The sequence below is a fragment of the Pleurodeles waltl genome, chromosome 12 (genome assembly GCF_031143425.1).
Source record: "Pleurodeles waltl isolate 20211129_DDA chromosome 12, aPleWal1.hap1.20221129, whole genome shotgun sequence".
In the NCBI taxonomy this organism is placed as follows: domain Eukaryota; kingdom Metazoa; phylum Chordata; class Amphibia; order Caudata; family Salamandridae; genus Pleurodeles; species Pleurodeles waltl.
The window spans coordinates 105,684,941-105,709,616 of record NC_090451.1 but is presented as its reverse complement, the minus strand read 5'-3'; the positions used below and the strand labels follow the sequence as shown (position 1 = coordinate 105,709,616).

At 43.2% G+C, this 24,676-nt stretch overlaps 3 non-coding genes across 3 annotated transcripts; all 3 read left to right on the top strand.

Annotated features, from left to right (window-relative positions):
- The first annotated feature begins 6,216 nt into the window (after window positions 1-6,216).
- Window positions 6,217-6,290, top strand: TRNAI-AAU (transfer RNA isoleucine (anticodon AAU)). Its single transcript has one exon. It is a non-coding gene; the product is annotated as a tRNA-Ile (tRNA).
- Window positions 6,291-13,940: 7,650 nt separating this feature from the next.
- TRNAI-AAU (transfer RNA isoleucine (anticodon AAU)) lies at window positions 13,941-14,014 on the top strand. The gene has a single exon. It is a non-coding gene; the product is annotated as a tRNA-Ile (tRNA).
- Window positions 14,015-17,802: 3,788 nt separating this feature from the next.
- On the top strand, window positions 17,803-17,876 carry TRNAI-AAU (transfer RNA isoleucine (anticodon AAU)). Its single transcript has one exon. It is a non-coding gene; the product is annotated as a tRNA-Ile (tRNA).
- Window positions 17,877-24,676: the final 6,800 nt, after the last annotated feature.

Genomic DNA, 24,676 nt, shown 5'->3' with positions numbered 1-24,676 from the left:
GATTGTTACTCACTGGAATTCAACCCAGGAGGTGGCCATTCCTCTCGTAGACCATCCCTGAACTGGAAGATATTCTAAAAAGCCTTGCAAAGCCAGAAAAATTGACAACTTAATCCACCTACTCAGAGTCATAAAAGTCACCTTCTTGTCTTTTCCAGGCTGTACAAAAGTCACAAACAAGGAGTCGGTTTTCCTGAACTGCAGAGGCCTGGTGACATAAATGAAAAGAGCTCTTTAAACATCAAGTGTATTCAGCAAATGTTCCTCCGGAGAGGAAGGAGAGGGAATGAAAGAAGGAAGAATTATTTCCTAAGATCTATCAAAAATAGACTTAACCTTTGCAGCAAAGGTAAGGCTAGGCCTTAAAGTTACCCCATCTTCCAAAGTATCAAATGAAGAGAGGACAGCATTTTATGGCTCCCAGCTCCCCAATTGTTCTCAGCAAGGTGATAGGAAATAGGAAAATAACTTTATAGGAAACAATCTTTAAGTCTACAGTATCCAGATCCTCAAAGAGATAAAATTGCAAAGCCTATAAAAGAGTAGGAAGATTCTGAGTTGGAGAAAAGGGATTTTTCAACTGCTGTTATAATTGACAAAAGATCAGAACAGTCTAGACACCAAAGACTGTAACATCGACGAAGGTACAGAAAAGTCCCTAAAAACCTTTATTGCAAAGCAATGAGTTTTCAGAGTGGAAAGAGATTCAAGTGAAACCCATTCAGAAGAAAATGCAAAATAGCAGACAAACTACAGGTAGGTGCCAAAAGATCATGAGCAGAACATCACGTCTCAAAAGACTTCCAGTTCTTTGAGTAAGACTTCGAAGTAGAAGGCCTGCTGGAGTGCTGAATTAACTCCACTAAGGAAGAGGAAAGACCCTTTGCTAGCAGTCCAGACTTCTCAACCTCCAAAGCGATAGAGTGAGTTGGAGCAAGAAGGTCAGGGACGACGTTCTAAGAGAGACACACTTGAGCAGTACCCAAGGAGGTAAAAGAGCCAGGGGTTCAGAAGAGGAAACCATGACATCTCTGGCCAATAAGGGCCCACAAGAATAAAGTTCCCTCCCCCTGCTGAGACTTGAAGAGAACCATCTGGATCAATAAAAAGGGGGGGAATGTATAAAGGAGACTTCTCAGCCACTTTATCATTAATACGTCCACTACCTAGGCTCCTTGTTCCGGAAACCTGGATCAGAATCGACAAAGATGAGCATTGTCCTTGTTTGAAAAGAGATCAAGAAAGGGTTTCACAAACTCTTGGCATATCTGTCAAAACAACGACACTCATAACGTCAACTCCAGCAAATTTGGAAATCTCCAGCTGTCTGCCATCACATTGTCGGTGCCCTTGATGTGTACTGCCCGTATGCAACAGGTTGATCTCTGCCCAATAACCCAATTGTTCTGCTATTGCATTGAGGGATTTTGAATGCATGCTTCACTGTTGGTTAATGTAAAAGACAGCTACCTTATTCTCTGTCTTTATTAGCACATTCATTTGAGACAGATGATGATGGGAAAACTTCAAAGCCCTGAAGATTACCATCAACTCCATCTATTTCCATGACCTCCGACTCTCTAGGAAAGACCACTTGAATCGACAGGATCAGTCCAACACAGTAGCTCTCCAGCCAGGTTTCCTGGCATCTGTTGCGAGGAATTCAGGAGCATCCAGGTGTATTGGTGTCCACTTAGACCAGTGGTCTTCAAACTCTTTAATGCCGCATCCACCCAATGAAAAAAAAATACATTGGTGCCTCCCCTCTGAATTGTCCACAATTCTTCTATTAAATTGACACTGTTTAAATATGTCTAGACCTATTTAGACATTGCAGTTAAGTTCTGTTACTATTTTAAAAATGCAATCAAATACATGACCCCAAATATACTATTCTGGTCAGGCAGGCCTTACTAACCAATTGCAGCGTCATGCTCTGCTGAGTAAACTGATCTCACGACAGTGAGGAATGCACAGGCCAGGTGGTGCCCGGCGCACGAAAGCGCGCCTTCTTGTGTTGTACGTCTCTTCGGGGAAATGCAAACTCAGATTTCCTGCACTGTGGTCGGCAGGAGAGACATGGGAAGGCGCAGTAGGGAAGGCTTGAGCAACGAACCGTTGGCTATGTTTTGTTGTTACTTTGTTGACATGAGCTCAAGTAATTTGAAGCAGAAGGAACGGCCAGACCTAAAAAAAACTCTCTTACCTCCAACGCCGAATAACCACTATAATTATAATATCTCAAAAGCAGCTGGCCTTGTAAACTTAATGACCAAGCAAGCCGATACATTTTGGGTTTTGTTGTAAAAGAATAAAAATACCATCCATCCTTTCCTTTTTTCCCGGCAACAAGCGATGTTACAAAGATATCACAGCACACAGTGAGATTGAGTGAAAGAAGAGGCACTGAGGCTGGCGTGCAGCACTCCACAGCTCTTGTTATTGTAATCCAGACGGGGCGGAAGGAGAAAAGTATGTAGGAATTGCGATAGTGAGACCAACTCTTCTATGTATCTGCATGTCCTGGACTAAGGATAACATTAGTACTCATGGCCGGTTAGCTCAGTTGTTTAGAGCGTGGTGTCAATAATGCCAAGGTTGTGGGTTCGGTCCACATTTGGGCCAGGTTGATTTTTTCTCTCAACTAAACTCTTTTTTTCTCATTTAATCAAGCTCTTATAAATCCATACACTCTGTTGCTCCAATATACGTTCACTTTCCATTAGTCCTTCTTTTGCCACTGCTGACCAAAGCTCAAGCCGGCAGCGCCAGTATAACAACACAAGTGCAAGGGATTGTCTCTCCAAGATGGAGACACTGCCTCAGACTATGTCTAGTGAGAGGTGGAGGGAGACCAAGAGCTGATTATTAGATGCGTGGGGATAAGAGGAACATAACTCAGGTGAACAGATTCTGGATAGTGATGCTATAGCTAGGATCAGCAACGTTACAGGGAAAAGGATAGGAAAATAATTAGGTGACAGAAGTATAGAAGTGGGTACAAGGGGGTGTGTCACTTAAGAGGGCCGAAAGATACACTGAAGGCGAAGGTGAAGTAAAAGAAGAAAGAAAGATCAAAGGAAGTCGACAGTGATTGAGAGAAAACTCACAAAGGCAAATTGAGCAAAAGACAAGGCCTGGGGAGTTAGACTACTTCAATGCAAATTTACGATCAGATGAGCATGACAACTGACCCTTGTACAGTGGTGCTGAAACAATTTTCAGTGTGGGGGTGCTGCCATCAAAGGGCTTCTGAAAATCCAGGAATCATACAAAGAACAAGTCCTGCGGAATGAGCCACGCACATTCAGAAAGAGTGGTGATGCGTTGGTTACTTATTGGTAATCTTCATTAGCCTTAGTCCATTATGTCCTTGTGACAGTCATTACAAAGTAAGGTGATGTCACCTTCCAACAGGAAGAAAGAACAGGAGGATCCTTAAATGCTAGCCCCATGCACCCAACCTGGGTGCCAAGCCCTTTCCAAAGGACTGATGGGAAGGTGGGCAGGATGTAATGTTTGTGACAAGGACAAGATGGACTAAGGGTAATGCAGAGTTCAAAACATTGGTACTCAAATGCAAAACAGAAAAATTATTAAGCGATAATGCTTGACAAATGTATGCTCTGAGGACCAAGTAGCCACCCTAGGAATTTCCTAGATTGTTACTCACTGGAATTCAACCCAGGAGGTGGCCATTCCTCTCGTAGACCATCCCTGACCTGGAAGATATTCTAAAAAGCCTTGCAAAGCCAGAAAAATTGACAACTTAATCCACCTACTCAGAGTCATAAAAGTCACCTTCTTGTCTTTTCCAGGCTGTCCAAAAGTCACAAACAAGGAGTCGGTTTTCCTGAACTGCAGAGGCCTGGTGACATAAATGAAAAGAGCTCTTTAAACATCAAGTGTATTCAGCAAATGTCCCTCCGGAGAGGAAGGAGAGGGAATGAAAGAAGGAAGAATTATTTCTTAAGATCTATCAAAAATAGACTTAACCTTTGCAGCAAAGGTAAGGCTAGGCCTTAAAGTTACCCCATCTTCCAAAGTATCAAATGAAGAAAGGACAGCATTTTAAGGTTCCCAGCTCCCCAATTGTTCTCAGCAAGGTGATAGGAAATAGGAAAATAACTTTATAGGAAACAATCTTTATGTCTACAGTATCCAGATCCTCAAAGAGATAAAATTGCAAAGCCTATAAAAGAGTAGGAAGATTCTGAGTTGGAGAAAAGGGATTTTTCAACTGGTCTTACAATTGACAAAAGATCAGAACAGTCTAGCCGCCAAAGATTGTAACATCGACGAAGGTACAGAAAAGTCTCTAAAAACCTTTATCGCAAAGCAATGAGCTTTCAGAGTGGAAAGAGATTCAAGTGAAACCCATTCAGAAGAAAATGCAAAATAGCAGACAAACTACAGGTAGGTGCCAAAAGATCATGAGCAGAACATCACGTCTCAAAAGACTTCCAGTTCTTTGAGTAAGACTACGAAGTAGAAGGCCTGCTGGAGTGCTGAATTAACTCTATTAAGGAAGAGGAAAGACCCTTTGCTAGCAGTCCAGACTTCTCAACCTCCAAAGCGATAGAGTGAGTTGGAGCAAGAAGGTCGGGGACGACGTTCTGAGAGAGACACACTTGAGCAGTACCCAAGGAGGTAGAAGAGCCAGGGGTTCAGAAGAGAAAACTATGACATCTCTGGCCAATAAGGGCCCACAAGAATAAAGTTCCCTCCCCCCTGCTGAGACTTGAAGAGAACCTTCTGGATCAATAAAAAGTGGGGGAATGTATAAAGGAGACTGCTCAGCCACTTTTTCACCAATACGTCCACTACCTAGGCTCCTTGTTCCGGAAGCCTGGATCAGAATCGACAAAGATGAGCATTGTCCTTGTTTGAAAAGAAATCCGGAAAGGGTTTCACAAACTCTCGGCATATCTCTCAAAACAACGACCTGGATAACGTCAACTCCAGCAAATTTGGAAACCTCCAGCTGTCTGCCATCACATTGTCGGTGCCCTTGATGTGTACTGCCGACGTGTGCAACAGGTTGATCTCTGCCCAATAACCCAATTGTTCTGCTATTCCATTGAGGGATTTTGAATGCATGCTTCACTGTTGGTTAATGTAAAAGACAGCTACCTTATTCTCTGTCTTTACTAGCACATTTTTTTGAGACAGATGATGATGGGAAAACTTCAAAGCCCTGAAGATTACCACCAACTCCATCTATTTCCATGACCTCCGACTCTCTAGGAAAGACCACTTGAATCGACAGGATCAGTCCAACACAGTAGCTCTCCAGCCAGGTTTGCTGGCATCTGTTGCGAGGAATTCAGGAGCATCCAGGTGTATTAGTGTCCACTTAGACCAGTGGTCTTCAAACTCTTTAATGCCGCATCCACCCAATGGGAAAAAAAAACATTGGTGCCTCCCCTCTGAATTGTCCACAATTCTTCTATTAAATTGACACTGTTTAAATATGTCTAGACCTATTTAAACATTGGAGTTAAGTTCTGTTACTGTTTTAAAAATGCAATAAAATACATGACCCCAAATATACTATTCTGGTCAGCCAGGCCCTACTAACCAATTGCAGCGTCATACTCTGCTGAGTAAACTGATCTCACGACAGTGAGGAATGCACAGGCCGGGTGGTGCCCAGCGCACGAAAGCGCGCCTTCTTGTGTTGTACGGCTCTTCGCGCAAATGCAAACTCAGATTTCCTGCACTGTGGTCGGCAGGAGAGACATGGGAAGGCGCAGTAGGGAAGGCTTGAGCAACGGACCGTTGGCTATGTTTTGTTGTTACTTTGTTGACATGAGCTCAAGTAATTTGAAGCAGAAGGAACGGCCGGACCTAAAAAAAACTCTCTTACCTCCAACGCCGAATAACCACTATAATTAGAATATCTCAAAAGCAGCTGGCCTTGTAAACTCAATGACCGAGGAAGCCGATACATTTTGGGTTTTGTTGTAAAAGAATAAAAATACTATCCATCCTTTCTTTTTTTTCCGGCAACAAGCGATGTTACAAAGATATCACAGCACACAGTGAGATTGAGTGAAAGAAGAGGCACTGAGGCTGGCGTGCAACACTCCACAGCTCTTGTTATTGTAATCCAGACAGGGGGCGGACGGAGAAAAGTATGAAGGAATTGCGATAGTGAGACCAACTCTTCTATGTATCTGCATGTCATGGACAAAGGATATCTTTAGTTCTCATGGCTGGTTAGCTCAGTTGGTTAGAGCGTGGTGCTAATAACGCCAAGGTCGTGGGTTCGATCCCCGTACGGGCCAGATTGCATTTTTTCTCTCAACTAAACTCTTTTTTTCTCATTTAATCAAGCTCTTATAAATCCATACACTCTGTTGCTCCAGTATACGTTCACTTTCCATTAGTCCTTCTTTTGCCACTGCTGACCAAAGCTCAAGCCGGCAGCGCCAGTAGAACAACACAAGTGCAAGGGATTGTCTCTCCAAGATGGAGACTCTGCCTCAGACTATGTCTCGTGAGAGGTGGAGGGAGACCAAGAGCTGATTATTAGATGCGTGGGGATAAGAGGAACATAACTCAGGAGAACAGATTCTGGATAGTGATGCTATAGCTAGGATCAGCAACGTTACAGGGAAAAGGATAGGAAAATAATTAGGTGACAGAAGTATAGAAGTGGCTACAAGGGGGTGTGTCTCTTAAGAGGGCCGAAAGATACACTGAAGGCGAAGGTGAAGTAAAAGAAGAAAGAAAGATCAAAGGAAGTCGACAGTGATTGAGAGAAAACTCACAAAGGCAAATTGAGCAAAAGACAAGGCCTGGGGAGTTAGACTACTTCAATGCAAATTTACGCTCAGATGAGCATGACAACTGACCCTTGTACAGTGGTGCTGAAACAATTTTCAGTGTGGGGGGTGCTGCCATCAAAGGGCTTCTGAAAATCCAGGAATCATACAAAGAACAAGTCCTGCGGAATGAGCCACGCACATTCAGAAAGAGTGGTGATGCGTTGGTTACTTATTGGTAATCTTCATTAGCCTTAGTCCATTGCGTCCTTGTGACAGTCATTACAAAGTAAGGTGATGTCACCTTCCAACAGGATGAAAGAACAGGAGGATCCTTAAATGCTAGCCCCATGCACCCAACCTGGGTGCCAAGCCCTTTCCAAAGGACTGATGGGAAGGTGGGCAGGATGTAATGTTTGTGACAAGGACAAGATGGACTAAGGGTAATGCAGAGTTCAAAACATTGGTACTCAAATGCAAAACAGAAAAATTATTAAGCGATAATGCTTGACAAATCTATGCTCTGAGGACCAAGTAGCCACCCTAGGAATTTCCTAGATTGTTACTCACTGGAATTCAACCCAGGAGGTGGCCATTCCTCTCGTACACCATCCCTGAACTGGAAGATATTCTAAAAAGCCTTGCAAAGCCAGAAAAATTGACAACTTAATCCACCTACTCAGAGTCATAAAAGTCACCTTCTTGTCTTTTCCAGGCTGTCCAAAAGTCATAAACAAGGAGTCGGTTTTCCTGAACTGCAGAGGCCTGGTGACATAAATGAAAAGAGCTCTTTAAACATCAAGTGTATTCAGCAAATGTTCCTCCGGAGAGGAAGGAGAGGGAATGAAAGAAGGAAGAATTATTTCTTAAGATATATCAAAAATAGACTTAACCTTTGCAGCAAAGGTAAGGCTAGGCCTTAAAGTTACCCCATCTTCCAAAGTATCAAATGAAGAAAGGACAGCATTTTAAGGTTCCCAGCTCCCCAATTGTTCTCAGCAAGGTGATAGGAAATAGGAAAATAACTTTATAGGAAACAATCTTTAAGTCTACAGTATCCAGATCCTCAAAGAGATAAAATTGCAAAGCCTATAAAAGAGTAGGAAGATTCTGAGTTGGAGAAAAGGGATTTTTCAACTGGTCTTACAATTGACAAAAGATCAGAACAGTCTAGGCACCAAAGATTGTAACATCGATGAAGGTACAGAAAAGTCTCTAAAAACCTTTATCGCAAAGCAATGAGCTTTCAGAGTGGAAATAGATTCAAGTGAAACCCATTCAGAAGAAAATGCAAAATAGCAGACAAACTACAGGTAGGTGCCAAAAGATCATGAGCAGAACATCACGTCTCAAAAGACTTCCAGTTCTTTGAGTAAGACTACGAAGTAGAAGGCCTGCTGGAGTGCTGAATTAACTCCATTAAGGAAGAGAAAGACCCTTTGCTAGCAGTCCAGACTTCTCAACCTCCAAAGCCATAGAGTGAGTTGGAGCAAGAAGGTCGGGGACGACGTTCTGAGAGAGACACACTTGAGCAGTACCCAAGGAGGTAGAAGAGCCAGGGGTTCAGAAGAGAAAACTATGACATCTCTGGCCAATAAGGGCCCACAAGAATAAAGTTCCCTCCACCCTGCTGAGACTTGAAGAGAACCATCTGGATCAATAAAAAGTGGGGGAATGTATAAAAGAGACTTCTCAGCCACTTTATCACCAATACGTCCACTACCTAGGCTCCTTGTTCCGGAAGCCTGGATCAGAATCGACAAAGATGAGCATTGTCCTTGTTTGAAAAGAGATCCAGAAAGGGTTTCACAAACTCTCGGCATATCTCTCAAAACAACGACCTGGATAACGTCAACTCCAGCAAATTTGGAAACCTCCAGCTGTCTGCCATCACATTGTCGGTGCCCTTGATGTGTACTGCCGACGTGTGCAACAGGTTGATCTCTGCCCAATAACCCAATTGTTCTGCTATTCCATTGAGGGATTTTGAATGCATGCTTCACTGTTGGTTAATGTAAAAGACAGCTACCTTATTCTCTGTCTTTACTAGCACATTTTTTTGAGACAGATGATGATGGGAAAACTTCAAAGCCCTGAAGATTACCATCAACTCCATCCAGTGCTTTAAATGGGCCGGTACTCTCCGGTACTGAGTACCGTCACTTTTTTATTTTGAGAGGGAGAGTACCGGCATATCTCAGGAAAAACGTAATACTTTTAATTGGAGAGTACCGGCACTTCTCAGAAACAAGCAGGTACTCTATTACAGAGTACCTGCACTTCTATTTTTCCACTTAAAGCACTGACTCCATCTATTTCCATGACCTCCGACTCTCTAGGAAAGACCACTTGAATCGACAGGATCAGTCCAACACAGTAGCTCTCCAGCCAGGTTTGCTGGCATCTGTTGCGAGGAATTCAGGAGCATCCAGGTGTATTAGTGTCCACTTAGACCAGTGGTCTTCAAACTCTTTAATGCCGTATCCACCCAATGGGAAAAAAAAACATTGGTGCCTCCCCTCTGAATTGTCCACAATTCTTCTATTAAATTGACACTGTTTAAATATGTCTAGACCTATTTAAACATTGCAGTTAAGTTCTGTTACTGTTTTAAAAATGCAATAAAATACATGACCCCAAATATACTATTCTGGTCAGGCAGGCCCTACTAACCAATTGCAGCGTCATGCTCTGCTGAGTAAACTGATCTCACGACAGTGAGGAATGCACAGGCCGGGTGGTGCCCAGCGCACGAAAGCGCGCCTTCTTGTGTTGTACGGCTCTTCGCGCAAATGCAAACTCAGATTTCCTGCACTGTGGTCGGCAGGAGAGACATGGGAAGGCGCAGTAGGGAAGGCTTGAGCAACGAACCGTTGGCTATGTTTTGTTGTCACTTTGTTGACATGAGCTCAAGTAATTTGAAGCAGAAGGAACGGCCGGACCTAAAAAAAACTCTCTTACCTCCAACGCCGAATAACCACTATAATTATAATATCTCAAAAGCAGCTGGCCTTGTAAACTCAATGACCAAGCAAGCCGATGCATTTTGGGTTTTGTTGTAAAAGAATAAAAATACTATCCATCCTTTCTTTTTTTTCCGGCAACAAGCGATGTTACAAAGATATCACAGCACACAGTGAGATTGAGTGAAAGAAGAGGCACTGAGGCTGGCGTGCAGCACTCCACAGCTCTTGTTATTGTAATCCAGACAGGGGGCGGAAGGAGAAAAGTATGAAGGAATTGCGATAGTAAGACCACCTCTCCTATCTATCTGCATTACATGGAAAAGGGATATCTGTAGTACTCATGACTGGTTAGCTCAGTTGGTTAGAGCATAGTGCTAATAACGCCAAGGTCGTGGGTTCGATCCCCGTACGGGCCAGGTTGCATTTTTTCTCTCAACTAAACTCTTTTTTTCTCATTTAATCAAGCTCTTATAAATCCATACACTCTGTTGCTCCAGTATACGTTCACTTTCCATTAGTCCTTCTTTTGCCACTGCTGACCAAAGCTCAAGCCGGCAGCGCCAGTAGAACAACACAAGTGCAAGGGATTGTCTCTCCAAGATGGAGACTCTGCCTCAGACTATGTCTCGTGAGAGGTGGAGGGAGACCAAGAGCTGATTATTAGATGCGTGGGGATAAGAGGAACATAACTCAGGAGAACAGATTCTGGATAGTGATGCTATAGCTAGGATCAGCAACGTTACAGGGAAAAGGATAGGAAAATAATTAGGTGACAGAAGTATAGAAGTGGCTACAAGGGGGTGTGTCTCTTAAGAGGGCCGAAAGATACACTGAAGGCGAAGGTGAAGTAAAAGAAGAAAGAAAGATCGAAGGAAGTCGACAGTGATTGAGAGAAAACTCACAAAGGCAAATTGAGCAAAAGACAAGGCCTGGGGAGTTAGACTACTTCAATGCAAATTTACGCTCAGATGAGCATGACAACTGACCCTTGTACAGTGGTGCTGAAACAATTTTCAGTGTGGGGGGTGCTGCCATCAAAGGGCTTCTGAAAATCCAGGAATCATACAAAGAACAAGTCCTGCGGAATGAGCCACGCACATTCAGAAAGAGTGGTGATGCGTTGGTTACTTATTGGTAATCTTCATTAGCCTTAGTCCATTGCGTCCTTGTGACAGTCATTACAAAGTAAGGTGATGTCACCTTCCAACAGGATGAAAGAACAGGAGGATCCTTAAATGCTAGCCCCATGCACCCAACCTGGGTGCCAAGCCCTTTCCAAAGGACTGATGGGAAGGTGGGCAGGATGTAATGTTTGTGACAAGGACAAGATGGACTAAGGGTAATGCAGAGTTCAAAACATTGGTACTCAAATGCAAAACAGAAAAATTATTAAGCGATAATGCTTGACAAATCTATGCTCTGAGGACCAAGTAGCCACCCTAGGAATTTCCTAGATTGTTACTCACTGGAATTCAACCCAGGAGGTGGCCATTCCTCTCGTACACCATCCCTGAACTGGAAGATATTCTAAAAAGCCTTGCAAAGCCAGAAAAATTGACAACTTAATCCACCTACTCAGAGTCATAAAAGTCACCTTCTTGTCTTTTCCAGGCTGTCCAAAAGTCATAAACAAGGAGTCGGTTTTCCTGAACTGCAGAGGCCTGGTGACATAAATGAAAAGAGCTCTTTAAACATCAAGTGTATTCAGCAAATGTTCCTCCGGAGAGGAAGGAGAGGGAATGAAAGAAGGAAGAATTATTTCTTAAGATATATCAAAAATAGACTTAACCTTTGCAGCAAAGGTAAGGCTAGGCCTTAAAGTTACCCCATCTTCCAAAGTATCAAATGAAGAAAGGACAGCATTTTAAGGTTCCCAGCTCCCCAATTGTTCTCAGCAAGGTAATAGGAAATAGGAAAATAACTTTATAGGAAACAATCTTTAAGTCTACAGTATCCAGATCCTCAAAGAGATAAAATTGCAAAGCCTATAAAAGAGTAGGAAGATTCTGAGTTGGAGAAAAGGGATTTTTCAACTGGTCTTACAATTGACAAAAGATCAGAACAGTCTAGGCACCAAAGATTGTAACATCGATGAAGGTACAGAAAAGTCTCTAAAAACCTTTATCGCAAAGCAATGAGCTTTCAGAGTGGAAATAGATTCAAGTGAAACCCATTCAGAAGAAAATGCAAAATAGCAGACAAACTACAGGTAGGTGCCAAAAGATCATGAGCAGAACATCACGTCTCAAAAGACTTCCAGTTCTTTGAGTAAGACTACGAAGTAGAAGGCCTGCTGGAGTGCTGAATTAACTCCATTAAGGAAGAGAAAGACCCTTTGCTAGCAGTCCAGACTTCTCAACCTCCAAAGCCATAGAGTGAGTTGGAGCAAGAAGGTCGGGGACGACGTTCTGAGAGAGACACACTTGAGCAGTACCCAAGGAGGTAGAAGAGCCAGGGGTTCAGAAGAGAAAACTATGACATCTCTGGCCAATAAGGGCCCACAAGAATAAAGTTCCCTCCACCCTGCTGAGACTTGAAGAGAACCATCTGGATCAATAAAAAGTGGGGGAATGTATAAAAGAGACTTCTCAGCCACTTTATCACCAATACGTCCACTACCTAGGCTCCTTGTTCCGGAAGCCTGGATCAGAATCGACAAAGATGAGCATTGTCCTTGTTTGAAAAGAGATCCAGAAAGGGTTTCACAAACTCTCAGCATATCTCTCAAAACAACGACCTGGATAACGTCAACTCCAGCAAATTTGGAAACCTCCAGCTGTCTGCCATCACATTGTCGGTGTCCTTGATGTGTACTGCCGACGTGTGCAACAGGTTGATCTCTGCCCAATAACCCAATTGTTCTGCTATTCCATTGAGGGATTTTGAATGCATGCTTCACTGTTGGTTAATGTAAAAGACAGCTACCTTATTCTCTGTCTTTACTAGCACATTTTTTTGAGACAGATGATGATGGGAAAACTTCAAAGCCCTGAAGATTACCATCAACTCCATCCAGTGCTTTAAATGGGCCGGTACTCTCCGGTACTGAGTACCGGCACTTTTTTATTTTGAGAGGGAGAGTACCGGCATATCTCAGGAAAAACGTAATACTTTTAATTGGAGAGTACCGGCACTTCTCAGAAACAAGCAGGTACTCTATTACAGAGTACCTGCACTTCTATTTTTCCACTTAAAGCACTGACTCCATCTATTTCCATGACCTCCGACTCTCTAGGAAAGACCACTTGAATCGACAGGATCAGTCCAACACAGTAGCTCTCCAGCCAGGTTTGCTGGCATCTGTTGCGAGGAATTCAGGAGCATCCACGTGTATTAGTGTCCACTTAGACCAGTGGTCTTCAAACTCTTTAATGCCGTATCCACCCAATGGGAAAAAAAAACATTGGTGCCTCCCCTCTGAATTGTCCACAATTCTTCTATTAAATTGACACTGTTTAAATATGTCTAGACCTATTTAAACATTGCAGTTAAGTTCTGTTACTGTTTTAAAAATGCAATAAAATACATGACCCCAAATATACTATTCTGGTCAGGCAGGCCCTACTAACCAATTGCAGCGTCATGCTCTGCTGAGTAAACTGATCTCACGACAGTGAGGAATGCACAGGCCGGGTGGTGCCCAGCGCACGAAAGCGCGCCTTCTTGTGTTGTACGGCTCTTCGCGCAAATGCAAACTCAGATTTCCTGCACTGTGGTCGGCAGGAGAGACATGGGAAGGCGCAGTAGGGAAGGCTTGAGCAACGAACCGTTGGCTATGTTTTGTTGTCACTTTGTTGACATGAGCTCAAGTAATTTGAAGCAGAAGGAACGGCCGGACCTAAAAAAAACTCTCTTACCTCCAACGCCGAATAACCACTATAATTATAATATCTCAAAAGCAGCTGGCCTTGTAAACTCAATGACCAAGCAAGCCGATGCATTTTGGGTTTTGTTGTAAAAGAATAAAAATACTATCCATCCTTTCTTTTTTTTCCGGCAACAAGCGATGTTACAAAGATATCACAGCACACAGTGAGATTGAGTGAAAGAAGAGGCACTGAGGCTGGCGTGCAGCACTCCACAGCTCTTGTTATTGTAATCCAGACAGGGGGCGGAAGGAGAAAAGTATGAAGGAATTGCGATAGTAAGACCACCTCTTCTATCTATCTGCATTACATGGAAAAGGGATATCTGTAGTACTCATGGCCGGTTAGCTCAGTTGGTTAGAGCGTGGTGCTAATAACGCCAAGGTCGCGGGTTCGATCCCCGTACGGGCCAGGTTGCATTTTTTCTCTCAACTAAACTCTTTTTTTCTCATTTAATCAAGCTCTTATAAATCCATACACTCTGTTGCTCCAGTATACGTTCACTTTCCATTAGTCCTTCTTTTGCCACTGCTGACCAAAGCTCAAGCCGGCAGCGCCAGTAGAACAACACAAGTGCAAGGGATTGTCTCTCCAAGATGGAGACTCTGCCTCAGACTATGTCTCGTGAGAGGTGGAGGGAGACCAAGAGCTGATTATTAGATGCGTGGGGATAAGAGGAACATAACTCAGGAGAACAGATTCTGGATAGTGATGCTATAGCTAGGATCAGCAACGTTACAGGGAAAAGGATAGGAAAATAATTAGGTGACAGAAGTATAGAAGTGGCTACAAGGGGGTGTGTCTCTTAAGAGGGCCGAAAGATACACTGAAGGCGAAGGTGAAGTAAAAGAAGAAAGAAAGATCAAAGGAAGTCAACAGTGATTGAGAGAAAACTCACAAAGGCAAATTGAGCAAAAGACAAGGCCTGGGGAGTTAGACTACTTCAATGCAAATTTACGCTCAGATGAGCATGACAACTGACCCTTGTACAGTGGTGCTGAAACAATTTTCAGTGTGGGGGGTGCTGCCATCAAAGGGCTTCTGAAAATCCAGGAATCATACAAAGAACAAGTCCTGCGGAATGAGCCACGCACATTCAGAAAGAGTGGTGATGCGTTGGTTACTTATTGGTAATCTTCATTAGCCTTAGTCCATTGCGTCCTTGTGACAGTCATTACAAAGTAAGGTGATGTCACCTTCCAACAGGATGAAAGAACAGGAGGATCCTTAAATGCTAGCCCCATGCACCCAACCTGGGTGCCAAGCCCTTTCCAAAGGACTGATGGGAAGGTGGGCAGGATGTAATGTTTGTGACAAGGACAAGATGGACTAAGGGTAATGCAGAGTTCAAAACATTGGTACTCAAATGCAAAACAGAAAAATTATTAAGCGATAATGCTTGACAAATGTATGCTCTGAGGACCAAGTAGCCACCCTAGGAATTTCCTAGATTGTTACTCACTGGAATTCAACCCAGGAGGTGGCCATTCCTCTCGTAGACCATCCCTGAACTGGAAGATATTCTAAAAAGCCTTGCAAAGCCAGAAAAATTGACAACTTAATCCACCTACTCAGAGTCAAAAAAGTCACCTTCTTGTCTTTTCCAGGCTGTCCAAAAGTCACAAACAAGGAGTCGGTTTTCCTGAACTGCAGAGGCCTGGTGACATAAATGAAAAGAGCTCTTTAAACATCAAGTGTATTCAGCAAATGTTCCTCCGGAGAGGAAGGAGAGGGAATGAAAGAAGGAAGAATTATTTCTTAAGATATATCAAAAATAGACTTAACCTTTGCAGCAAAGGTAAGGCTAGGCCTTAAAGTTACCCCATCTTCCAAAGTATCAAATGAAGAAAGGACAGCATTTTAAGGCTCCCAGCTCCCCAATTGTTCTCAGCAAGGTGATAGGAAATAGGAAAATAACTTTATAGGAAACATTCTTTAAGTCTACAGTATCCAGATCCTCAAAGAGATAAAATTGCAAAGCCTATAAAAGAGTAGGAAGATTCTGAGTTGGAGAAAAGGGATTTTTCAACTGGTCTTACAATTGACAAAAGATCAGAACAGTCTAGGCACCAAAGATTGTAACATCGATGAAGGTACAGAAAAGTCTCTAAAAACCTTTATTGCAAAGCAATGAGCTTTCAGAGTGGAAATAGATTCAAGTGAAACCCATTCAGAAGAAAATGCAAAATAGCAGACAAACTACAGGTAGGTGCCATAAGATCATGAGCAGAACATCACGTCTCAAAAGACTTCCAGTTCTTTGAGTAAGACTACGAAGTAGAAGGCCTGCTGGAGTGCTTAATTAACTCCATTAAGGAAGAGAAAGACCCTTTGCTAGCAGTCCAGACTTCTCAACCTCCAAAGCGATAGAGTGAGATGGAGCAAGAAGGTCGGGGACGACGTTCTGAGAGAGACACACTTGAGCAGTACCCAAGGAGGTAGAAGAGTCAGGGGTTCAGAAGAGAAAACTATGACATCTCTGGCCAATAAGGGCCCACAAGAATAAAGTTCCCTCCACCCTGCTGAGACTTGAAGAGAACCATCTGGATCAATAAAAAGTGGGGGAATGTATAAAAGAGACTTCTCAGCCACTTTATCACCAATACGTCCACTACCTAGGCTCCTTGTTCCGGAAGCCTGGATCAGAATCGACAAAGATGAGCATTGTCCTTGTTTGAAAAGAGATCCAGAAAGGGTTTCACAAACTCTCGGCATATCTCTCAAAACAACGACCTGGATAACGTCAACTCCAGCAAATTTGGAAACCTCCAGCTGTCTGCCATCACATTGTCGGTGCCCTTGATGTGTACTGCCGACGTGTGCAACAGGTTGATCTCTGCCCAATAACCCAATTGTTCTGCTATTCCATTGAGGGATTTTGAATGCATGCTTCACTGTTGGTTAAAGTAAAAGACAGCTACCTTATTCTCTGTCTTTACTAGCACATTTTTTTGAGACAGATGATGATGGGAAAACTTCAAAGCCCTGAAGATTACCATCAACTCCATCCAGTGCTTTAAATGGGCCGGTACTCTCCGGTACTGAGTACCGGCACTTTTTTATTTTGAGAGGGAGAGTACCGGCATATCTCAGGAAAAACGTAATACTTTTAATTGGAGAGTACCGGCACTTCTCAGAAACAAGCAGGTACTCTATTACAGAGTACCTGCACTTCTATTTTTCCACTTAAAGCACTGACTCCATCTATTTCCATGACCTCCGACTCTCTAGGAAAGACCACTTGAATCGACAGGATCAGTCCAACACAGTAGCTCTCCAGCCAGGTTTGCTGGCATCTGTTGCGAGGAATTCAGGAGCATCCAGGTGTATTAGTGTCCACTTAGACCAGTGGTCTTCATACTCTTTAATGCCGTATCCACCCAATGGAAAATAAAAACATTGGTGCCTCCCCTCTGAATTGTCCACAATTCTTCTATTAAATTGACACTGTTTAAATATGTCTAGACCTATTTAAACATTGCAGTTAAGTTCTGTTACTGTTTTAAAAATGCAATAAAATACATGACCCCAAATATACTATTCTGGTCAGGCAGGCCCTACTAACCAATTGCAGCGTCATGCTCTGCTGAGTAAACTGATCTCACGACAGTGAGGAATGCACAGGCCGGGTGGTGCCCAGCGCACGAAAGCGCGCCTTCTTGTGTTGTACGGCTCTTCGCGCAAATGCAAACTCAGATTTCCTGCACTGTGGTCGGCAGGAGAGACATGGGAAGGCGCAGTAGGGAAGGCTTGAGCAACGAACCGTTGGCTATGTTTTGTTGTCACTTTGTTGACATCAGCTCAAGTAATTTGAAGCAGAAGGAACGGCCGGACCTAAAAAAAACTCTCTTACCTCCAACGCCGAATAACCACTATAATTATAATATCTCAAAAGCAGCTGGCCTTGTAAACTCAATGACCAAGCAAGCCGATGCATTTTGGGTTTTGTTGTAAAAGAATAAAAATACTATCCATCCTTTCTTTTTTTTCCGGCAACAAGCGATGTTACAAAGATATCACAGCACACAGTGAGATTGAGTGAAAGAAGAGGCACTGAGGCTGGCGTGCAGCACTCCACAGCTCTTGTTATTGTAATCCAGACAGGGGGCGGAAGGAGAAAAGTATGAAGGAATTGCGATAGTAAGACCACCTCTTCTATCTATCTGCATTACATGGAAAAGGGATATCTGTAGTACTCATGGCCGGTTAGCTCAGTTGGTTAGAGCGTGGTGCTAATAACGCCAAGGTCGCGGGTTCGATCCCCGTACGGGCCAGGTTGCATTTTTTCTCTCAACTAAACTCTTTTTTTCTCATTTAATCAAGCTCTTATAAATCCATACACTCTGTTGCTCCAGTATACGTTCACTTTCCATTAGTCCTTCTTTTGCCACTGCTGACCAAAGCTCAAGCCGGCAGCGCCAGTAGAACAACACAAGTGCAAGGGATTGTCTCTCCAAGATGGAGACTCTGCCTCAGACTATGTCTCGTGAGAGGTGGAGGGAGACCAAGAGCTGATTATTAGATGCGTGGGGATAAGAGGAACATAACTCAGGAGAACAGATTCTGGATAGTGATGCTATAGCTAGGATCAGCAACGTTACAGGGAAAAGGATAGGAAAATAATTAGGTGACAGAAGTATAGAAGTGGCTACAAGGGGGTGTGTCTCTTAAGAGGGCCGAAAGATACACTGAAGGCGAAGGTGAAGTAAAAGAAGAAAGAAAGATCAAAGGAAGTCGACAGTGATTGAGAGAAAACTCACAAAGGCAAATTGAGCAAAAGACAAGGCCTGGGGAGTTAGACTACTTCAATGCAAATTTACGCTCAGATGAGCATGACAACTGACCCTTGTACAGTGGTGCTGAAACAATTTTCAGTGTGGGGGGTGCTGCCATCAAAGGGCTTCTGAAAATCCAGGAATCATACAAAGAACAAGTCCTGCGGAATGAGCCACGCACATTCAGAAAGAGTGGTGATGCGTTGGTTACTTATTGGTAATCTTCATTAGCCTTAGTCCATTGCGTCCTTGTGACAGTCATTACAAAGTAAGGTGATGTCACCTTCCAACAGGATGAAAGAACAGGAGGATCCTTAAATGCTAGCCCCATGCACCCAACCTGGGTGCCAAGCCCTTTCCAAAGGACTGATGGGAAGGTGAGCAGGATGTAATGTTTGTGACAAGGACAAGATGGACTAAGGGTAATGCAGAGTTCAAAACATTGGTACTCAAATGCAAAACAGAAAAATTATTAAGCGATAATGCTTGACAAATGTATGCTCTGAGGACCAAGTAGCCACCCTAGGAATTTCCTAGATTGTTACTCACTGGAATTCAACCCAGGAGGTGGCCATTCCTCTCGTAGACCATCCCTGAACTGGAAGATATTCTAAAGAGCCTTGCAAAGCCAGAAAAATTGACAACTTAATCCACCTACTCAGAGTCATAAAAGTCACCTTCTTGTCTTTTCCAGGCTGTCCAAAAGTCACAAACAAGGAGTCGGTTTTCCTGAACTGCAGAGGCCTGGTGACATAAATGAAAAGAGCTCTTTAAACATCAAGTGTATTCAGCAAATGTTCCTCCGGAGAGGAAGGAGAGGGAATGAAAGAAGGAAGAATTATTTCTTAAGATCTATCAAAAATAGACTTAACCTTTGCAGCAAAGGTAAGGCTAGGCCTTAAAGTTACCCCATCTTCCAAAGTATCAAATGAAGAAAGGACAGCATTTTAAGGCTCCCAGCTCCCCAATTGTTCTCAGCAAGGTGATAGGAAATAGGAAAATAACTTTATAGGAAACAATCTTTAAGTCTACAGTATCCAGATCCTCAAAGAAATAAAATTGCAAAGCCTATAAAAGAGTAGGAAGATTCTGAGTTGGAGAAAAGGGATTTTTCAACTGGTCTTACAATTTACAAAAGATCAGAACAGTCTAGGCACCAAAGATTGTAACATCGATGAAGGTACAGAAAAGTCTCTAAAAACCTTTATCGCAAAGCAATGAGCTTTCAGAGTGGAAATAGATTCAAGTGAAACCCATTCAGAAGAAAATGCAAAATAGCAGACAAACTACAGGTAGGTGCCATAAGATCATGAGCAGAACATCACGTCTCAAAAGACTTCCAGTTCTTTGAGTAAGACTACGAAGTAGAAGGCCTGCTGGAGTGCTTAATTAACTCCATTAAGGAAGAGAAAGACCCTTTGCTAGCAGTCCAGACTTCTCAACCTCCAAAGCGATAGAGTGAATTGGAGCAAGAAGGTCGGGGACGACGTTCTGAGAGAGACACACTTGAGCAGTACCCAAGGAGGTAGAAGAGCCAGGGGTTCAGAAGAGAAAACTATGACATCTCTGGCCAATAAGGGCCCACAAGAATAAAGTTCCCTCCACCCTGCTGAGACTTGAAGAGAACCATCTGGATCAATAAAAAGTGGGGGAATGTATAAAAGAGACTTCTCAGCCACTTTATCACCAATACGTCCACTACCTAGGCTCCTTGTTCCGGAAGCCTGGATCAGAATCGACAAAGATGAGCATTGTCCTTGTTTGAAAAGAGATCCAGAAAGGGTTTCACAAACTCTCGGCATATCTCTCAAAACAACGACCTGGATAACGTCAACTCCAGCAAATTTGGAAACCTCCAGCTGTCTGCCATCACATTGTCGGTGCCCTTGATGTGTACTGCCGACGTGTGCAACAGGTTGATCTCTGCCCAATAACCCAATTGTTCTGCTATTCCATTGAGGGATTTTGAATGCATGCTTCACTGTTGGTTAATGTAAAAGACAGCTACCTTATTCTCTGTCTTTACTAGCACATTTTTTTCAGACAGATGATGATGGGAAAACTTCAAAGCCCTGAAGATTACCATCAACTCCATCCAGTGCTTTAAATGGGCCGGTACTCTCCGGTACTGAGTACCGGCACTTTTTTATTTTGAGAGGGAGAGTACCGGCATATCTCAGGAAAAACGTAATACTTTTAATTGGAGAGTACCGGCACTTCTCAGAAACAAGCAGGTACTCTATTACAGAGTACCTGCACTTCCATTTTTCCATTTAAAGCACTGACTCCATCTATTTCCATGACCTCCGACTCTCTAGGAAAGACCACTTGAATCGACAGGATCAGTCCAACACAGTAGCTCTCCAGCCAGGTTTGCTGGCATCTGTTGCGAGGAATTCAGGAGCATCCAGGTGTATTAGTGTCCACTTAGACCAGTGGTCTTCAAACTCTTTAATGCCGTATCCACCCAATGGGAAAAAAAAACATTGGTGCCTCCCCTCTGAATTGTCCACAATTCTTCTATTAAATTGACACTGTTTAAATATGTCTAGACCTATTTAAACATTGCAGTTAAGTTCTGTTACTGTTTTAAAAATGCAATAAAATACATGACCCCAAATATACTATTCTGGTCAGGCAGGCCCTTCTAACCAATTGCAGCGTCATGCTCTGCTGAGTAAACTGATCTCACGACAGTGAGGAATGCACAGGCCGGGTGGTGCCCAGCGCACGAAAGCGCGCCTTCTTGTGTTGTACGGCTCTTCGCGCAAATGCAAACTCAGATTTCCTGCACTGTGGTCGGCAGGAGAGACATGGGAAGGCGCAGTAGGGAAGGCTTGAGCAACGAACCGTTGGCTATGTTTTGTTGTCACTTTGTTGACATGAGCTCAAGTAATTTGAAGCAGAAGGAACGGCCGGACCTAAAAAAAACTCTCTTACCTCCAACGCCGAATAACCACTATAATTATAATATCTCAAAAGCAGCTGGCCTTGTAAACTCAATGACCAAGCAAGCCGATGCATTTTGGGTTTTGTTGTAAAAGAATAAAAATACTATCCATCCTTTCTTTTTTTTCCGGCAACAAGCGATGTTACAAAGATATCACAGCACACAGTGAGATTGAGTGAAAGAAGAGGCACTGAGGCTGGCGTGCAGCACTCCACAGCTCTTGTTATTGTAATCCAGACAGGGGGCGGAAGGAGAAAAGTATGAAGGAATTGCGATAGTGAGACCACCCTCTTCTATCTATCTGCATTACATGGAAAAGGGATATCTGTAGTACTCATTGCCGGTTAGCTCAGTTGGTTAGAGCGTGGTGCTAATAACGCGAAGGTCGCGGGTTGAATCCCCGTACGGGCCAGGTTGCATTTTTTCTCTCAACTAAACTCTTTTTTTCTCATTTAATCAAGCTCTTATAAATCCATACACTCTGTTGCTCCAGTATATGTTCACTTTCCATTAGTCCTTCTTTTGCCACTGCTGACCAAAGCTCAAGCCGGCAGCGCCAGTAGAACAACACAAGTGCAAGGGATTGTCTCTCCAAGATGGAGACTCTGCCTCAAACTATGTCTCGTGAGAGGTGGAGGGAGACCAAGAGCTGATTATTAGATGCGTGGGGATAAGAGGAACATAACTCAGGAGAACAGATTCTGGATAGTGATGCTATAGCTAGGATCAGCAACGTTACAGGGAAAAGGATAGGAAAATAATTTGGTGACAGAAGTATAGAAGTGGCTACAAGGGGGTGTGTCTCTTAAGAGGGCCGAAAGATACACTGAAGGCGAAGGTGAAGTAAAAGAAGAAAGAAAGATCAAAGGAAGTCGACAGTGATTGAGAGAAAACTCACAAAGGCAAATTGAGCAAAAGACAAGGCCTGGGGAGTTAGACTACTTCAATGCAAATTTACGCTGCAGATGAGCATGACAACTGACCCTTGTACAGTGGTGCTGAAACAATTTTCAGTGTGGGGGTGCTGCCATCAAAGGGCTTCTGAAAATCCAGGAATCATACAAAGAACAAGTCCTGCGGAATGAGCCACGCACATTCAGAAAGAGTGGTGATGCGTTGGTTACTTATTGGTAATCTTCATTAGCCTTAGTCCATTGTGTCCTTGTGACAGTCATTACAAAGTAAGGTGATGTCACCTTCCAACAGGAAGAAAGAACAGGAGGATCCTTAAATGCTAGCCCCATGCACCCAACCTGGGTGCCAAGCCCTTTCCAAAGGACTGATGGGAAGGTGGGCAGGATGTAATGTTTGTGACAAGGACAAGATGGACTAAGGGTAATGCAGAGTTCAAAACATTGGTACTCAAATGCAAAACAGAAAAATTATTAAGCCATAATGCTTGACAAATGTATGCTCTGAGGACCAAGTAGCCACCCTAGGAATTTCCTAGATTGTTACTCACTGGAATTCAACCCAGGAGGTGGCCATTCCTCTCGTAGACCATCCCTGAACTAGAAGATATTCTAAAAAGCCTTGCAAAGCCAGAAAAATTGACAACTTAATCCACCTACTCAGAGTCATAAAAGTCACCTTCTTGTCTTTTCCATGCTGTCCAAAAGTCACAAACAAGTAGTCGGTTTTCCTGAACTGCAGAGGCCTGGTGACATAAATGAAAAGAGCTCTTTAAACATCAAGTGTATTCAGCAAATGTTCCTCCGGAGAGGAAGGAGAGGGAATGAAAGAAGGAAGAATTATTTCTTAAGATCTATCAAAAATAGACTTAACCTTTGCAGCAAAGGTAAGGCTAGGCCTTAAAGTTACCCCATCTTCCAAAGTATCAAATGAAGAAAGGACAGCATTTTAAGGCTCCCAGCTCCCCAATTGTTCTCAGCAAGGTGATAGGAAATAGGAAAATAACTTTATAGGAAACAATCTTTAAGTCTACAGTATCCAGATCCTCAAAGAGATAAAATTGCAAAGCCTATAAAAGAGTAGGAAGATTCTGAGTTGGAGAAAAGGGATTTTTCAACTGGTCTTACAATTGACAAAAGATCAGAACAGTCTAGGCACCAAAGGTTGTAACATCGATGAAGGTACAGAAAAGTCTCTAAAAACCTTTATCGCAAAGCAATGAGCTTTCAGAGTGGAAATAGATTCAAGTGAAACCCATTCAGAAGAAAATGCAAAATAGCAGACAAACTACAGGTAGGTGCCAAAAGATCATGAGCAGAACATCACGTCTCAAAAGACTTCCAGTTCTTTGAGTAAGACTACGAAGTAGAAGGCCTGCTGGAGTGCTGAATTAACTCCATTAAGGAAGAGAAAGACCCTTTGCTAGCAGTCCAGACTTCTCAACCTCCAAAGCGATAGAGTGAGTTGGAGCAAGAAGGTCGGGGACGACGTTCTGAGAGAGACACACTTGAGCAGTACCCAAGGAGGTAGAAGAGCCAGGGGTTCAGAAGAGAAAACTATGACATCTCTGGCCAATAAGGGCCCACAAGAATAAAGTTCCCTCCACCCTGCTGAGACTTGAAGAGAACCATCTGGATCAATAAAAAGTGGGGGAATGTATAAAAGAGACTTCTCAGCCACTTTATCACCAATACGTCCACTACCTAGGCTCCTTGTTCCGGAAGCCTGGATCAGAATCGACAAAGATGAGCATTGTCCTTGTTTGAAAAGAGATCCAGAAAGGGTTTCACAAACTCTCGGCATATCTCTCAAAACAACGACCTGGATAACGTCAACTCCAGCAAATTTGGAAACCTCCAGCTGTCTGCCATCACATTGTCGGTGCCCTTGATGTGTACTGCCGACGTGTGCAACAGGTTGATCTCTGCCCAATAACCCAATTGTTCTGCTATTCCATTGAGGGATTTTGAATGCATGCTTCACTGTTGGTTAATGTAAAAGACAGCTACCTTATTCTCTGTCTTTACTAGCACATTTTTTTGAGACAGATGATGATGGGAAAACTTCAAAGCCTTGAAGGTTACCATCAACTCCATCTATTTCCATGACCTCCGACTCTCTAGGAAAGACCACTTGAATCGACAGGATCAGTCCAACACAGTAGCTCTCCAGACAGGTTTGCTGGCATCTGTTGCGAGGAATTCAGGAGCATCCAGGTGTATTAGTGTCCACTTAGACCAGTGGTCTTCAAACTCTTTAATGCCGCATCCACCCAATGGGAAAAAAAACATTGGTGCCTCCCCTCTGAATTGTCCACAATTCTTCTATTAAATTGACACTGTTTAAATATGTCTAGACCTATTTAAACATTGCAGTTAAGTTCTGTTACTGTTTTAAAAATGCAATCAAATACATGACCCCAAATATACTATTCTGG